Source organism: Phyllobates terribilis, unplaced genomic scaffold (genome assembly GCF_046119375.1).
Source record: "Phyllobates terribilis strain yellow unplaced genomic scaffold, ASM4611937v1 Scaffold_4__5_contigs__length_816908805, whole genome shotgun sequence".
In the NCBI taxonomy this organism is placed as follows: domain Eukaryota; kingdom Metazoa; phylum Chordata; class Amphibia; order Anura; family Dendrobatidae; genus Phyllobates; species Phyllobates terribilis.
In genome coordinates this window covers 683,069,287-683,086,683 of record NW_027362764.1, presented here as the reverse complement: position 1 = coordinate 683,086,683, position 17,397 = coordinate 683,069,287, and the positions used below count along the sequence as shown (strand labels likewise).

The following is a 17,397-nucleotide window of genomic DNA, read 5'->3' as shown; positions in this document are numbered from 1 at the left end:
ATGGACTAATAGAACAAGTCCCACACACTGCTAGAAGGCCAAATATTTTTTCAGAGGTAGATGCAGACAAAAAATTATTTTGAATTTGCAACCTGATGGAGGTCAGTATAGATGACTAATAGAACAAGTCCCACACACTGCTAGAAGGCCAAATATTTTTTCAGTGCTAGATGCAGAAAAAAATTATATTCAGTTTGCAACCTTATGGAGGTCAGTATAGATGGACTAATAGAACAAGTCCCACACACAGCTAGAAGCCCAAATATTTTTTCAGAGGTATATGCAGAAAAAAATTATATTCAGTTTGCAACCTGATGGAGGTCTGTATAGATGGATTAATAGAACAAGTCCCACACACAGCTAGAAGCCCAATATTTTTTCAGAGGTAGATGCAGAAAAAAATATATTCAGTTTGCAACCTGATGGAGGTCTGTATAGATGGATTAATAGAACAAGTCCCACACACAGCTAGAAGCCCAATATTTTTTCAGAGGTAGATGCAGAAGAAAATATATTCAGTTTGCAACCTGATGGAGGTCTGTATAGATGGATTAATAGAACAAGTCCCACACACAGCTAGAAGCCCAATATTTTTTCAGAGGTAGATGCAGAAAAAAATATATTCAGTTTGCAACCTGATGGAGGTCAGTATTGATGGACTAATAGAACAAGTCCCACACACTGCTAGAAGGCCAAACATTTTTTCAGAGCTAGATGCAGAAATATATTATATTCAATTTGCAACCTGATGGAGGTCAGTATAGATGGACTAATAGAACAAGTCACACACACAGCTAGAAGGCCAAATATTTTTTCAGAGGTAGATGCAGAAAAAAATTATATTCAGTTTGCAACCTTATGGAGGTCAGTATAGATGGACTAATAGAACAAGTCCCACACACAGCTAGAAGCCCAAATATTTTTTCAGAGGTAGATGCAGAAAAAAATTAAATTCAGTTTGCAACCTGATGGAGGTCTGTATAGATGGATTAATAGAACAAGTCCCACACACAGCTAGAAGCCCAATATTTTTTCAGAGGTAGATGCAGAAAAAAATATATTCAGTTTGCAACCTGATGGAGGTCTGTATAGATGGATTAATAGAACAAGTCCCACACACAGCTAGAAGCCCAATATTTTTTCAGAGGTAGATGCAGAAAAAAATATATTCAGTTTGCAACCTGATGGAGGTCAGTATAGATGGACTAATAGAACAAGTCCCACACACTGCTAGAAGGCCAAACATTTTTTCAGACCTAGATGCAGAAAAATATTATATTCAATTTGCAACCTGATGGAGGTCAGTATAGATGGACTAATAGAACAAGTCCCACACACAGCTAGAAGGCCAAATATTTTTTCAGAGGTAGATGCAGAAAAAAATTATATTCAGTTTGCAACCTTATGGAGGTCAGTATAGATGGACTAATAGAACAAGTCCCACACACAGCTAGAAGCCCAAATATTTTTTCAGAGGTAGATGCAGAAAAAAATTATATTCAGTTTGCAACCTGATGGAGGTCGGTATAGATGGACTAATAGAACAAGTACCACACACTGCTAGAAGGCCAAACATTTTTTCAGAGCTAGATGCAGAAAAATATTATATTCAATTTGCAACCTGATGGAGGTCTGTATAGACGGATTAATAGAACAAGTCCCACACACAGCTAGAAGCCCAATATTTTTTCAGAGGTAGATGCAGAAAAAAATATATTCAGTTTGCAACCTGATGGAGGTCAGTATAGATGGACTAATAGAACAAGTCCCACACACTGCTAGAAGGCCAAACAGTTTTTCAGAGCTAGATGCAGAAAAATATTATATTCAATTTGCAACCTGATGGAGGTCAGTATAGATGGACTAATAGAACAAGTCCCACACACAGCTAGAAGGCCAAATATTTTTTCAGAGGTAGATGCAGAAAAAAATTATATTCAGTTTGCAACCTTATGGAGGTCAGTATAGATGGACTAATAGAACAAGCCCCACACACAGCTAGAAGCCCAAATATTTTTTCAGAGGTATATGCAGAAAAAAATTATATTCAGTTTGCAACCTGATGGAGGTCAGTATAGATGGACTAATAGAACAAGTCCCACACACTGCTAGAAGCCCAAACATTTTTTCAGAGCTAGATGCAGAAAAATATTATATTCAATTTGCAACCTGATGGAGGTCAGTATAGATGGACTAATAGATCAAGTCCCACACACAGCTAGAAGGCCAAATATTTTTTCAGAGGTAGATGCAGAAAAAAATTATATTCAGTTTGCAACCTTATGGAGGTCAGTATAGATGGACTAATAGAACAAGTCCCACACACAGCTAGATGCCCAAATATTTTTTCAGAGGTAGATGCAGAAAAAAATTATATTCAGTTTGCAACCTGATGGAGGTCTGTATAGATGGATTAATAGAACAAGTCCCACACACAGCTAGAAGCCCAATATTTTTTCAGAGGTAGATGCAGAAAAAAATATATTCAGTTTGCAACCTGATGGAGGTCTGTATAGATGGATTAATAGAACAAGTCCCACACACAGCTAGAAGCCCAATATTTTTTCAGAGGTAGATGCAGAAAAAAATATATTCAGTTTGCAACCTGATGGAGGTCTGTATAGATGGATTAATAGAACAAGTCCCACACACAGCTAGAAGCCCAATATTTTTTCAGAGGTAGATGCAGAAAAAAATATATTCAGTTTGCAACCCGTTGGAGGTCAGTATAGATGGACTAATACAACAAGTCCCACACACAGCTAGAAGCCCAATATTTTTTCAGAGGTAAATGCAGAAAAAAATATATTCAGTTTGCAACCTGATGGAGGTCTGTATAGATGGATTAATAGAACAAGTCCCACACACAGCTAGAAGCCCAATATTTTTTCAGAGGTAGATGCAGAAAAAAATATATTCAGTTTGCAACCTGATGGAGGTCTGTATAGATGGATTAATAGAACAAGTCCCACACACAGCTAGAACCCCAATATTTTTTCAGAGCTAGATGCAGAAAAAAATTATATTCAATTTGCAACCTGATGGAGGTCAGTATAGATGGACTAATAGAATGATGCTATGCCCAAAAGATTTTACTTCACTAGGTGCAGTAAAAAAATTGGTATTCTATACACAGGTGGTATATCTGCATCACAGATAGGCTACTCCACTGACTAACACACTCTGCAATAGTCCAAAAAGGATTAGCTTTGCTAGATTCAGCCAAATGCTGTGAAAAAAACTTGCACAGCACTGGCACAGACCTGCCTGGCAAAAACTGATAGGAACTGATGTAACCTAGTCCTGAAAAGGACTCCAATTACAATTAGTCTTTACTCCCACAATCTATCTATTTAAGAGCACAGACCTGCCTGATAAAAGTCGTAGGAAATGCTGTAACCTAGTCCTTAAAAGGACTGCAATCACAACTATTCCCTACTCCCAAGCTATCTGTAGATTTGTGCGAAAATTGGCTTGAAATTAACAAGGTATAGCGCACACAGCAACAGCGGTGCCGTCTAACACGCAGCTGCAGCAGTGAGAAAATGGTGGCGACGGGGAAAATGGCTTGGTCTTATAGGGCAAGGACATGTGACATACACTGCCAATGACACATGCTCTTGCTTGTGTGAAAAAAAGCACTTCGCTCCGTGTGTGCGCTGCTGATAGGCTGACAGATTGCACCTCCCCACTGCAAATGCGGGAAAGAGAAAAAAAAATGGAGATCTTCATTGTTCCTGCAGAGATCCATCCCCTGCCCCTCCCCCCACCCCGCTTTACACTCAAACTGCGTATTAACATTAATTTTCATCATTACTGAGAAAAAATCCAGTTATGATTTTGGTGCACGAACAGTTATCGAACATAACCTCGAACAGCCGAATTTTTCTCAAATTGTTCGTGTTCGCCGAACGGCTCGAACACCGCCCAAAACAGCTCTAATTTGAGATTGGCGAACAGTTTGAGTAGAACAACGCTCATCTCTAGACACAACGCCCCACTCAGAGCCGCTGAGCTCACTGATCGGGTGCAGCGCTCTCGACGGAACGTCAGCTTCACGGCCAATACCACAGGCCGGGAGCAGAGGCGAGACTCACCGGTAGACCCGGGTAGGGTGAGCAGAGCGTGGTTAGTTGCTTTCTAATAGCCTCCAGCCGGGGATTAACTTTTAATGAAAGGGAACATTCCCTTTGACTGTCTGCAGCGCGCCACACCTAGGAAGTGCACTCTCACACACAAGCCAGCATGCACACGTGCTCGCACGTGACAACACCCCCTATCTGCCCCTACAACCTCTTCGTCACCATGCGTCAGAATCTCCTGCCTGTTTTATGATTTCAGGGCCCTAGCAGGAATCACCCCCCCCTCCCCAATTCCTTCCTTGCCTTCCTTGCACTGAGGTTAGCTCTTTGTCAGCCGTCTGGCTTGGTTACACAAGCTTCTTTGCAGAGAAACATGTTACTTCTGCTGGCCCTTGCTAGGCGGCCGGCATCCAAATCCTTCCCTGGGCACGTGCTGAAAGCCTGGCCCCTTCACGGCCCCGGGTGCTTTTAACGCCATCATTTCCACACGGCGAACTGCGGAGTTAATAAGCACTCCTAGCCGTGGCAAGGAGCTCGGTGTCAGTCCTGCGTGAAGGTGGCGGGGTAACGTACTTAGCTGCCAACTGGCTCAGAGGCCTTGGGGCTTCCATCATCTAAGTTACTTAAGGTCGGTGTCTGGCAAGGCGCCGTTCCATGCTAGCCGAGCTGTGCAGTAGGGCAAAACGTCATCAAAATGGTCTACAGCACCTGGTGTTCCCAGGACGTCTCCCATCCAAGTACTGTCCGAGCCCAGCCCTGCTTTGCTTTCGAGATCAGACGAGATCGGGCGTATCCAAGGTGGTATGGCCAGTAGACGCTGCTTGATCCATCGCCCGGCCAGCCTTTCTCAGGATCGCTTGGTGGCGAGCAATCTGGCCGTGACGGGGCGGGCTCCGAAGGGTCCATGCAAAGGCTGTGCCGTCCCTACAGGTGTGGTTTGTTTAGCAGTGATTCACCCGCCGCATCAGGTGTCTTCAAAAATGTCTCGGCGCAGGGTCTCCTGCAGGCTAAACCCTTCATCGCGGTAATGTGACAGAAAGAGCAAGCTGGACCCGTAACTTGGGGGCGGAGCGAGACGTCCAGGGGTGAATGAAGGAAGAGGGTGAGATTGTTGCCAGTGACTTTGAGCTGCTCTTCAGGGGGGAGGGTCGTGTTGCCTGCAAAGGTCTTCTGCTTCGGGTTACCGGTGGTTGCCTCCAGCCACGCGGGACACACTGGTCCTGGTGAAAAGGAGCCTAGTATTAAAAGTAAAGAAGCAACAATGCTGGAGGCCCACGGTGATCAGAAGGATGCTGGTATTTTGCAGAGATGAAATAGCGCAAGAGAGAAAGCAAATAAAATAAAGAGAATGAATGTGTGCACTTGTGAAAGGGAATGGAAAAAAGGCATAGAAGAGAGTGCCCCCTGCTGGTGGAAGGAAAGAAAAAGCAAAAGCCTACAGCACCTGGTATTCCCAGGCGGTCTCCCATCCAAGTACTAACCAATTTTTTTGCTGGCTTCCTTAAAAGGTCTTGTAGACACAACGCGCCACTCAGAGCCGCTGAGCTCACTGATCGGCTGCAGCGCTGTCGACGGAACTTCTGCTTCACGGCCAATGCCACAGGCCGAGAGCAGAGGCGAGACTCACCAGTAGACCCGGGTAGGGTGAGTAGAGCGCGGTTAGTTGCTTTCTAATAGCCTGCAGCCGGGGATTAACTTTTAATGAAAGCGAACAATTTCTTTGACTGTCTGCAGTGCGCCACACCTAGGAAGCGCACTCTCACACACAAGCCAGCATGCACACGTGCTCGCACGTGACAACACCCCCTATCTGCCCCTACATCCTCTCCATCACCATGCGTCAGACTCTCCTGCCTGTTTTATGATTTCAGGGCCCTAGCAATAATCACCCCCCCCCTCCCCAATTCCTTCCGCACCTTCCTTGCCTTCCTTGCACTGACGTTAGCTCTTTGTCAGCCGTCTGGCTTGGTTACACAAGCTTCTTTGCAGAGAAACATGTTACTTCTGCTGGCCCTCGCTAGGCGGCCGGCATCCAAAACCTTCCCTGGGCACCTGCTGAAAGCCTGGCCCCTTCACGGCCTCGGGTGCTTTTAACGCCATCATTTCCACACGGCGAGCACCGGAGTCAATAAGCACTCCTAGCCGTGGCAAGGAGCTCGGTGTCAAGCCTGCGTGAAGGCGGCGGGGTAGCGTACTTAGCTGCCAACTGGCTCAGAGACCTTGGGGCTTCCATCATCTAAGTTACTTAAGGTTGGTGTCCGGCAAGGCGCCGTTCCATGCTAGCCGAGCTGGGCTGTAGGGCAAAACGTCATCAAAATGGTCTACAGCACCCGGTGTTCCCAGGAAGTCTCCAATCCAAGTACTGTCCAAGCCAGCCCTGCTTTGCTTTCGAGATCAGATGAGATCGGGCGTATCCATGGTGGTATGGCCAGTAGACGCTGCTCGATCCATCGCCCGGCCAGCCTTTCTCAGGATCGCTTGGTGGCGAGCAATCTGGCCGTGACGGGGCGGGCTCCGAAGGGTCCATGCAAAGGCTGTGCCGTCCCTACAGGTGTGGTTTGTTTAGCAGTGATTCACCCGCTGCATCAGGTGTCTTCAAAAATGTCTCGGCGCAGGGTCTCCTGCAGGCTAAACCCTTCATCGCGGTAATGTGACAGAAAGAGCAAGCTGGACCCGTAACGTGGGGGCGGAGCGAGACGTCCAGGGGTGAATGATGGAAGAGAGTGAATGGTTGCCAGTGACTTTGAGCTGCTCTTCAGGGGGGAGGGTCGTGTTGCCTGCAAAGGCCTTCTGCTTGGGGTTACCGGTGGTTGCCTCCAGCCACGCGGGAGATGCTGGTCCTGGTGAAAAGGAGCCTAGTATTAAAAGTAAAGAAGCAACAATGCTGGAGGCCCACGGTGATCAGAAGGATGCTGGTATTTTGCAGAGATGAAATAGCGTAAGAGAGAAAGCAAATGAAAAAAAGAAAAGAGAATGAATGTGTGCACTTGTGAAAGGGAATGGAAAAAAGGCATAGAAGAGAGTGCCCCCTGCTGGTGGAAGGAAAGAAAAAGCAAAAGCCTACAGCACCTGGTATTCCCAGGCGGTCTCCCATCCAAGTACTAACCAATTTTTTTGCTGGCTTCCTTAAAAGGTCTTGTAGATAGAACGCCCCACTCAGAGCCGCTGAGCTCACTGATCGGCTGCAGCGCTCTCGACGGAACGTCAGCTTCACGGCCAATGCCACAGGCCGGTAGCAGAGGCGAGACTCACCGGTAGACCCGGGTAGGTTGAGTAGAGCGCGGTTAGTTGCTTTCTAATAGCCTGCAGCCGGGGATTAACTTTTAATGAAAGGGAACAATCCCTTTGACTGTCTGCAGCGCGCCACACCTAGGAAGCGCACTCTCACACACAAGCCAGCATGCACACGTGCTCGCACGTGACAACACCCCCAATCTGCCCCTACAACCTCTCCGTCACCAATGCGTCAGACTCTCCTGCCTGTTTTATGATTTCAGGGCCCTAGCAGGAATCACCCCCCCTCCCCAATTCCTTCTGCACCTTCCTTTCCTTCCTTGCACTGAGGTTAGCTCTTTGTCAGCCGTCTGACTTGGTTACACAAGCTTCCTTGCAGAGAAACATGTTACTTCTGCAGGCCCTCGCTAGGCGGCCGGCATCGAAAACCTAACCTTGGCACCTGCTGAAAGCCTGGCCCCTTCACAGCCCCGGGCGCTTTTAATGCCATCATTTCCACACTGCGAGCTGCGGAGTCAATAAGCACTCCTAGCCGTGGCAACGAGCTCAGTGTCAGCCCTGCGTGAAGGCGGCAGGGTAGCATACTTAGCTGCCAACTGGCTCAGAGGCCTTGGGGCTTCCATCATCTAAGTTACTTAAGGTCGGTGTCCGGCAAGGCGCCGTTCCATGCTAGCCAAGCTGGGCAGTAGGGCAAAACATCATCAAAATGGTCTACAGCACCCGGTGTTCCCAGGAGGTCTCCCAATGAAGTACTGTCCAAGCCCAGCCCTGCTTTGCTTCCAAGATCAGACGAGATCGGGCGTATCCAAGGTGATATGGCCAGTAGACGCTGCTCGATCCATCGCCCGGCCAGCCTTTCTCAGGATCGCTTGGTGGCGAGCAATCTGGCCGTGACGGGGTGGGCTCCGAAGGGTCCATGCAAAGGCTGTGCCGTCCCTACAGGGGTGGTTTGTTTAGCAGTGATTCACCCGCCGCATCAGGTGTCTTGAAAAATGTCTCGGCGCAGGGTCTCCTGCAGGCTAAACCCTTCATCGCGGGAATGTGACAGAAAGAGCATGCTGGACCCGTAACGTGGGGGTGGAGCGATACGTCAAGGGGTGAATGAAGGAAGAGGGTGAGATGGTTGCCAGTGACTTTGAGCTGCTCTTCAGGGTTGAGGGTCATGTTGCCTGCAAAGGTCTTCTGCTTGGGGTTACCTGTGATTGCCTCCAGCCACGCGGGAGACGCTGGTCCTGGTGAAAAGGAGCCTAGTATTAAAAGTAAAGAAGCAACAATGCTGGAGGCCCACGTTGATCAGAAGGATGCTGGTATTTTGCAGAGATGAAATAGCGCAAGAGAGAAAGCAAATGAAAAAAAGAAAAGAGAATGAATGTGTGCACTTGTGAAAGGGAATGGAAAAAAGGCATAGAAGAGAGTGCCCCCTGCTGGTGGAAGGAAGGAAAAAGCAAAAGCCTACAGCACCTGGTATTCCCAGGCAGTCTCCCATCCAAGTACTAACCAGGCCCAACCCTGCTTAGCTTCCAAGTTCAGGCAAGATCAGGCACATTCAGGGTGCTGTGGCCGTAGGCACAGACATGCTTCTCACTTGCTGCTTTTCTACTTTGACGTCTGGCTGCCGGCTGCCCTTTCCAGTGCTCAGCAAGACCAGGTCCTTTTGTGCTTTCCCTTCTCTTCAATTTTTTTGCTGGCTTCCTTAAAAGGTCTTGTAGACACAACGCCCCACTCAGAGCCGCTGAGTTCACTGATTGGCTGCAGCGCTGTCGACGGAACGTCAGCTTCACGGCCAATGCCTCAGGCCGGGAGCAGAGGCGAGACTCACCGGTAGACCCGGGTAGGGTGAGTAGAGCGCGGTTAGTTGCTTTCTAATAGCCTGCAGCAGGGGATTAACTTTTAATGAAAGGGAACAATCCCTTTGACTGTCTGCAGCGCGCCACACCTAGGAAGCGCACTCTCACACACAAGCCAGCATGCACACGTGCTCGCACGTGACAACACCCCCTATCTGCCCCAACATCCTCCCCGTCACCATGCGTCAGACTCTCCTGCCTGTTTTATGATTTCAGGGCCCTAGCAGGAATCACCCCCCCCCCTCCCCAATTCCTTCCACACCTTCCTTGCCTTCCTTGCACTGAGGTTAGCTCTTTGTCAGCCGTCTGGCTTGGTTACACAAGCTTCTTTGCAGAGAAACATGTTACTTCTGCTGGCCCTCGCTAGGCGGCCGGCATCCAAAACCTTCCCTGGGCACCTGCTGAAAGCCTGGCCCCTTCACGGCCCCAGGTGCTTTTAACGCCATCATTTCCACACGTCGAGCTGCGGAGTCAATAAGCACTCCTAGCCGTGGCAAGGAGCTCGGTGTCAGGCCTGCGTGAAGGCGGCAGGGTAGCGTACTTAGCTGCCAACTGGCTCAGAGGCCTTGGGGCTTCCATCATCTAAGTTACTTAAGGTCGGTGTCCGGCAAGGCGCCGTTCCATGCTAGCAGAGCTGGGCAGTAGGGCAAAACGTCATCAAAATGGTCTACAGCACCCGGTGTTCCCAGGAGGTCTCCCATCCAAGTACTGTCCGAATCCTGCACTGCTTTGATTTCGAGATCAGACGAGATCGGGCGTATCCAAGGTGGTATGGCCAGTAGACGCTGCTCGATCCATCGCCCGGCCAGCCTTTCTCAGGATCGCTTGGTGGCGAGCAATCTGGCTGTGACGGGGCGGGCTCCGAAGGGTCCATGCAAAGGCTGTGCCGTCCCTACAGGTGTGGTTTGTTTAGCAGTGATTCACCCGCCGCATCAGGTGTCTTCAAAAATGTCTCGGCGCAGGGTCTCCTGCAGGCTAAACCCTTCATCGCGGTAATGTGACAGAAAGAGCATGCTGGACCCGTAACTTGGGGGCGGAGCGAGACGTCCAGGGGTGAATGAAGGAAGAGGGTGAGATGGTTGCCAGGGACTTTGAGCTGCTCTTCAGGGGGGAGGGTCGTGTTGCCTGCAAAGGTCTTCTGCTTGAGGTTACCGGTGGTTGCCTCTAGCCTCCCGGGAGACGCTGATCCTGGTGAAAAGGAGCCTAGTATTAAAAGTAAAGAAGCAACAATGCTGGAGGCCCACGGTGATCAGAAGGATGCTGGTATTTTGCAGAGATGAAATAGCGCAAGAGAGAAAGCAAATGAAAAAAAGAAAAGAGAATGAATGTGTGCACTTGTGAAAGGGAATAGAAAAAAGGCACAGAAAGAGTGCCCCCTGCTGGTGGAAGGAAAGAAAAAGCAAAAGCCTACAGCACCTGGTAGTCCCAGGTGGTCTTCCTTCCAAGTACTAACCAGTCTCCAACACTGCTTAGCTTCCGAGATCAGACGAGATCAGGCATGTTCAGGGTGGTGTGGCCGTAGGCAGAGACAAGCCTCTCACTTGCTGTTTTTCTACTTTGAAGTCTGGTTGCCGGCTGCCCTTTCCAGTGCTCAGCAAGACCAGGTCCTTTTGTGCTTTCTCTTCTCTTCAATTTTTTTGCTATCTTCCTTAAAAGGTCTTGTAGACACAACGCCCCACTCAGAGCCGCTGAGCTCACTGATCGGCTGCAGCGCTGTCGACGGAACGTCAGCTTCACGGCCAATGCCACAGGCCGGGAGCAGAGGCGAGACTCACCGGTAGACCCGGGTAGGGTGAGTAGAGCGCGGTTAGTTGCTTTCTAATAGCCTGCAGCCGGGGATTAACTTTTAATGAAAGGGAACAATCCCTTTGACTGTCTGCAGCGCGCCACACCTAGGAAGCGCTATCTCACACACAATCCAGCATGCACACGTGCTCGCACGTGACAACACCCCCTATCTGCCCCTACATCCTCTCCGTCACCATGCGTCAGACTCTCCTGCCTGTTTTATGATTTCAGGGCCCTAGCAGGAATCACCCCCCCCTCCCCAATTCCTTCCACACCTTCCTTGCACTGAGGTTAGCTCTTTGTCAGCCGTCTGGCTTGGTTACACAGGCTTCTTTGCAGAGAAACATGTTACTTCTGCTGGCCCTCGCTAGGCGGCCAGCATCCAAAACCTTCCCTGGGCACCTGCTGAAAGCCTGGCCCATTCACGGCCCCAGGTGCTTTTAACGCCATCATTTCCACACGGCGAGCTGCGGAGTCAATAAGCACTCCTAGCCGTGGCAAGGAGCTCGGTGTCAGGCCTGCGTGAAGGCGGCAGGGCAGCGTACTTAGCTGCCAACTGGCTCAGAGGCCTTGGGGCTTCCATCATCTAAGTTACTTAATGTCGGTGTCCGGCAAGGCGCCGTTCCATGCTAGCCGAGCTGGGCAGTAGGGCAAAACGTCATCAAAATGGTCTACAGCACCCGGTGCTCCCAGGAGTTCTCCCATCCAAGTACTGTCTGAGCCCAGCCCTGCTTTGCATCCGAGATCAGATGAGATCGGGCGTAACCAAGGTGGCATGGCCAGTAGACGCTGCTCGATCCATCACCCGGCCAGCCTTTCTCAGGATCGCTTGGTGGCGAGCAATCTGGCCGTGACGGGGCAGCTACGAAGGGTCCATGCAAAGGCTGTGCCATCCCTACAGGTGTGGTTTGTTTAGCAGTGATTCACCCGCCGCATCAGGTGACTTCAAAAATGTCTCAGCGCAGGGTCTCCTGCAGGCTAAACCCTTCATTGCGGTAATGGGACAGAAAGAGCAAGCTGGACCCGTAGCTTGGGGGCGGAGCAAGACGTCCAGGGGTGAATGAAGGAAGAGGGTGAGATGGTTGCCAGTGACTTTGAGCTGCTCTTCAGGGGGGAGGGTCGTGTTGCCTGCAAAGGACTTCTTGGGGTTACCTGTGTTTGCCTCCAGCCACGCGGGAGACGCTAGTCCTGGTGAAAAGGAGCCTAGTATTAAAAGTAAAGAAGCAACAATGCTGGAGGCCCACGGTGATCAGAAGGATGCTGGTATTTTGCAGAGATGAATTAGCGCAAGAGAGAAAGCAAATGAAAAAAAGAAAAGAGAATGAATGTGTGTACTTGTGAAAGGGAATGGAAAAAAGGGATAGAAGACAGTACCCCCTGCTGGTGGAAGGAAAGAAAAAGCAAAAGCCTACAGCACCTGGTATTCCCAGGCAGTCTCCCATCCAAGTACTAACCAGGCCCAACCCTGCTTAGCTTTGAAGATCAGATGAGATCAGGCGTGTTAAGGGTGGTGTGGCCTTAGGCACAAACAAGCCTCTCACTTGCTGCTTTTCTACTTTGAAGTCTGGCTGCCGGCTGCCCTTTCCACGGCTCAGCAAGACCAGGTCCTTTTGTGCTTTCCCTTCTCTTCAATTTTTTTGCTGGCTTCCTTAAAAGGTCTTGTAGACACAATGCCCCACTCAGAGCCGCTGAGCTCACTGATCGGCTGCAGCGCTGTCGACGGAACGTCAGCTTCACGGCCAATGCCACAGGCCGGAAGCAGAGGCGAGACTCACCGGTAGACCCGGGTAGGGTGAGTAGAGCGCGGTTAGTTGCTTTCTAATCGCCTGCAGCCGGGGATTAACTTTTAATGAAAGGGAACAATCCCTTTGACTGTCTGCAGCGCGCCACACCTAGGAAGCGCACTCTCACACACAAGCCAGCATGCACACGTGCTCGCACGTGACAACACCCCCTATCTGCCCCTACAACCTCTCCGTCACCATGCGTCAGACTCTCCTGCCTGTTTTATGATTTCAGGGCCCTAGCAGGAATCACCCCCCCCCTCCCCAATTCCTTCCTTGCCTTCATAGAATCATAGAATCATAGAATGGTAGAGTTGGAATTGACCTCCTTGGTCATCTGTTCCATCCCCCTGCTCAAAGCAGGATTCACTAGATCATCTCAGACAGATGTCTGTCCAGCCTCTGTTTGAAGACGTCCATTGAAGGGGAACTCACCACCTCTCGTGGCAGCCTGTTCCACTCATTAATCACCCTAACTGTCAAAAAGTTTTTTCTAATATCTAATCTGTGTCTCCTCCCATTTAGTTTCATCCCATTGCTTCTAGTCTTTCCTTGTGCAAATGAGAATAAAGATGATCCTTCTACAATGTGACAGCCCTTGACATATTTGTAGACAGCTTTTAAGTCTCCTCTCAGTCTTCTTTTTTGCAAGCTAAACATTCCCAAATTCTGCAACTGTTCCTCATAGGACATGGTTTGCAGACCAGTCACCATTCTGGTCGCTCTTCTCTGAACTTGCTCCAGTTTGTCTATGTCTTTTTTAAAATGTGGTGCCCAAAACTGTACACAGTATTCCAGATGAGGTCTGACCAAAGAGGAGTAAAGACCGATAATGACTTCACGTGATCTAGACTGTATGCTTCTGTTAATACATCCCAGAATTGTATTTGCCTTTTTTGCTGCTGCATCACACTGTTGACTCATGTTCAGTCTATGATCTATTAGTATACCTAAGTCTTTTTCACATGTACTGTTGCTTAGCTCTATTCCTCCCATTCTGTATATGCTTTTTTCATTTTTATTGCCCAGATGTAGTACTTTGCATTTTTCCCTGTTAAAAACCATTCTGTTGGTTGCTGCCCACTGCTCCAGTTTATTTAGGTCTTTTTGAATCCTCTCTCTCTCTTCTCTAGTATTAGCTATCCCTCCTAGCTTTGTGTCATCAGCAAATTTAATCAGTTTACCCTCAATTCCTTCATCTAAATCATTGATAAAGATGTTGAACAATACAGGTCCCAGGACGGAGCCCTGTGGTACCCCACTTGAGACATTCATCCAGCTGGATGTGAAGCCATTTACAACCACCCTTTGAGTCCGATCACTAAGCCAGTTATGAATCCACCTAACAGTTGCCTGGTCCATTGCATACTTGGTCATTTTTTCAATAAGGATGGTGTGAGATACTTTGTCAAATGCTTTGCTGAAGTCAAGATATACTATATCTACAGCATTTCCCTGATCCACCCAGTCAGTGATTCTGTCCTAGAAGGAAATTAAGTTAGTCTGACATGACTTGTTAGTTACAAACCCATGCTGACTCTGGTTAATCACTTCATTCTTATCCATGTACTTACATACATGTTGTTTAATAATTTGTTCAAAGATCTTTCCTGGTATAGAAGTCAGACTCACCGGCCTATAGTTCACTGGGTCCACCTTCTTCCCCTTTTTGAAGATAGGAACAACATTTGCTCTTCTCCAGTCTTCTGGGACTTCTCCTGTTCTCCAAGAATTTTCAAAGATTATGGAGAGTGGTTCTAAAATTTCTTCTACGATCTCCTTTAGTACTCTGGGGTGTAATTCATCTGGACCTGGAGACTTGAACTCATTTATGTTAGCTAAATATTCCCTCACAATCTTTCTGTTTACAGATAACTTGGATTCCTCTATTCCTTTAAAAGGACAGTGAATATCAGTTGATGTTACATTTTCTTTCTGAGAGAAAACAGATGCAAAATAGGAATAAAAAAGTTCGGCCTTCTCAACATCCTCTCTTCCCATTTCTCCATTTTCATCCTGTAAAAATCCTATAGCATCTTTGACTTTTCTTTTACTTTTGACATACCCCCAAAATCCTTTTTTATTGCTTTTGACATCTCTTGCAAGCCTTAATTCATTGTCAGCTTTAGCTAACCTGATACGTGCCCTACAGGATCTGCAGACTGCATTATAATCTTCTTTAGATATGCCTCCCTCTTTCCATTTAATAAACATTTCTTTCTTTCTTTTTAGCATGTGTTTAAGTTCTGTGTTCATCCATCCTGGTTTCCTTAAATGCTTCCCATTCTTCCTCCTTTTCGGGATTGTTAACGATTGTGCTTTGAGAATCTCATTTTTAAAAATTTCCCATCCTTCCTGGACATTTTTGTCCTTAAGGACATCCAGCCATTGGATCCTTCCTATTCTCTTTCTGAGTCTCTTAAAATCTGCCTTTCTAAAATCTAACCTTGAAGTTTGAGTATTCACATGTCTTCCTCCTCTAGTTATCCAAAATTCTATAATAGCATGATCGCTGCCTCCTAGGGTTCCAGCCACCTTTACCTCCTCAACCATTTCCTCCCTGTTTATAAGGATTAGATCCAAAGTAGCAGATCCCCTTGTTTTCTCCACTACCTTTTGGAAGATAAAGTTGTCAGCAAGAGAGGATAAGGATAACCTTCCTTGCACTGAGGTTAGCTCTTTGTCAGCCGTCTGGCTTGCTTACACAAGCTTCTTTGCAGAGAAACATGTTACTTCTGCTGGCCCTCACTAGTCGGCCGGCATCCAAAACCTTCCCTGGGCACCTGCTGAAAGCCTGGCCCCTTCACGGCCCCGGGTGCTTTTAACGCCATCATTTCCATACGTCGAGCTGCGGAGTCAATAAGCACTCCTAGCCGTGGCAAGGAGCTCGGTGTCAGGCCTGCGTGAAGGCGGCGGGGTAGCGTACTTAGCTGCCAACTGGCTCAGAGGCCTTGGGGCTTCCATCATATAAGTTATTTAAGGTCGGTGTCCGGCAAGGCGCCGTTCCATGCTAGCCGAGCTGGGCAGTAGGGCAAAACGTCATCAAAATGGTCTACAGCACCCGGTGTTCCCAGGAGGTCTCCCATCCAAGTACTGTCTGAGCCCAGCCCTGCTTTGCTTCCGAGATCAGACGAGATCGGCCGTATCCAAAGTGGTATGGCCAGTAGACGTTGCTCGATCCATCGCCCGGCCAGCCTTTCTCAGGATCGCTTGGTGGCGAGCAATCTGGCCGTGACGGGGCGGGCTCCGAAGGGTCCATGCAAAGGCTGTGCCGTCCCTACAGGTGTGGTTTGTTTAGCAGTGATTCACCCGCCGCATCAGGTGTCTTCAAAAATGGCTCGGCGCAGGGTCTCCTGCAGGCTAAACCCTTCATCGCGGTAATGTGACAGAAAGAGCAAGCTGGACCCGTAACTTGGGGGCGGAGCGAGACGTCCAGGGGTGAATGAAGGAAGAGGGTGAGATGGTTGCCAGTGACTTTGAGCTGCTCTTCAGGGTCGTGTTGCCTGTAAAGGTCTTCTGCTTGGGGTTACCGGTGGTTGCCTCCAGCCACGCGGGAGACGCTGGTCCTAGTATTAAAATTAAAGAAGCAACAATGCTGGAGGCCCACGGTGATCAGAAGGATGCTGGTATTTTGCAGAGATGAAATAGCGCAAGAGAGAAAGCAAATGAAAAAAAGAAAAGAGAATGAATGTGTGCACTTGTGAAAGGGAATGGAAAAAAGGCATAGAAGAGAGTGCCCCCTGCTTGTGGAAGGAAGGAAAAAGCAAAAGCCTACAGCACCTGGTATTCCCAGGCGGTCTCCTATCCAAGAACTAACCAGGCCCGACCCTGCTTAGCTTCCGAGATCAGGCGTGTTCAGGGTGGTGCGGCCGTAGGCAGAGACAAGCCTCTCACTTGCTGCTTTTCTACTTTGACGTCTGGCTGCCGGCTGCCCTTTCCAGTGCTCAGCAAGACCAGGTCCTTTTGTGCTTTCCCTTCTCTTCAATTTTTTTGCTGGCTTCCTTAAAAGGTCTTATAGACACAACGCCCCACTCAGAGCCGCTGAGTTCACTGATTGGCTGCAGCGCTGTCGACGGAACGTCAGCTTCACGGCCAATGCCACAGGCCGGGAGCAGAGGCGAGACTCACCGGTAGACCCGGGTAGGGTGAGTAGAGCGTGGTTAGTTGCTTTCTAATAGCCTGCAGCCGGGGATTAACTTTTAATGAAAGGGAACAATCCCTTTGACTGTCTGCAGCGCGCCACACCTAGGAAGCGCACTCTCACACACAAGCCAGCATGCACACGTGCTCGCACGTGACAACACTCCCTATCTGCTCCAACATCCTCTCCGTCACCATGCGTCAGACTCTCCTGAATGTTTTATGATTTCAGGGCCCTAGCAGGAATCACCCCCCCCCTCCCCAATTCCTTCCGCACCTTCCTTGCCTTCCTTGCACTGAGGTTAGCTCTTTGTCAGCCGTCTGGCTTGGTTACACAAGCTTCTTTGCAGAGAAACATGTTACTTCTGCTGGCCCTCGCAAGGCGGCCGGCATCCAAAACCTTCCCTGGGCACCTGCTGAAAGCCTGGCCCCTTCACGGCCCCGGGTGCTTTTAACGCCATCATTTCCACACGTCGAGCTGCGGAGTCAATAAGCACTCCTAGCCGTGGCAAGGAGCTCGGT

The 17,397-nt window shown here is 48.9% G+C and overlaps 10 pseudogenes; all 10 read right to left on the bottom strand.

The window, feature by feature from the left end:
- Positions 1-4,778: 4,778 nt before the first annotated feature.
- LOC141267937 (5S ribosomal RNA) lies at positions 4,779-4,898 on the bottom strand (annotated as a pseudogene).
- Positions 4,899-6,400: 1,502 nt separating this feature from the next.
- Positions 6,401-6,519, bottom strand: LOC141269635 (5S ribosomal RNA; annotated as a pseudogene).
- A 1,505-nt stretch (positions 6,520-8,024) lies between these two features.
- On the bottom strand, positions 8,025-8,144 carry LOC141268305 (5S ribosomal RNA; annotated as a pseudogene).
- A 621-nt stretch (positions 8,145-8,765) lies between these two features.
- Positions 8,766-8,884, bottom strand: LOC141267885 (5S ribosomal RNA; annotated as a pseudogene).
- A 943-nt stretch (positions 8,885-9,827) lies between these two features.
- Positions 9,828-9,947, bottom strand: LOC141269744 (5S ribosomal RNA; annotated as a pseudogene).
- A 620-nt stretch (positions 9,948-10,567) lies between these two features.
- On the bottom strand, positions 10,568-10,687 carry LOC141269713 (5S ribosomal RNA; annotated as a pseudogene).
- A 932-nt stretch (positions 10,688-11,619) lies between these two features.
- LOC141269612 (5S ribosomal RNA) lies at positions 11,620-11,739 on the bottom strand (annotated as a pseudogene).
- Positions 11,740-12,356: 617 nt separating this feature from the next.
- LOC141267646 (5S ribosomal RNA) lies at positions 12,357-12,475 on the bottom strand (annotated as a pseudogene).
- Positions 12,476-15,784: 3,309 nt separating this feature from the next.
- LOC141268377 (5S ribosomal RNA) lies at positions 15,785-15,904 on the bottom strand (annotated as a pseudogene).
- A 599-nt stretch (positions 15,905-16,503) lies between these two features.
- Positions 16,504-16,612, bottom strand: LOC141269466 (5S ribosomal RNA; annotated as a pseudogene).
- Positions 16,613-17,397: the final 785 nt, after the last annotated feature.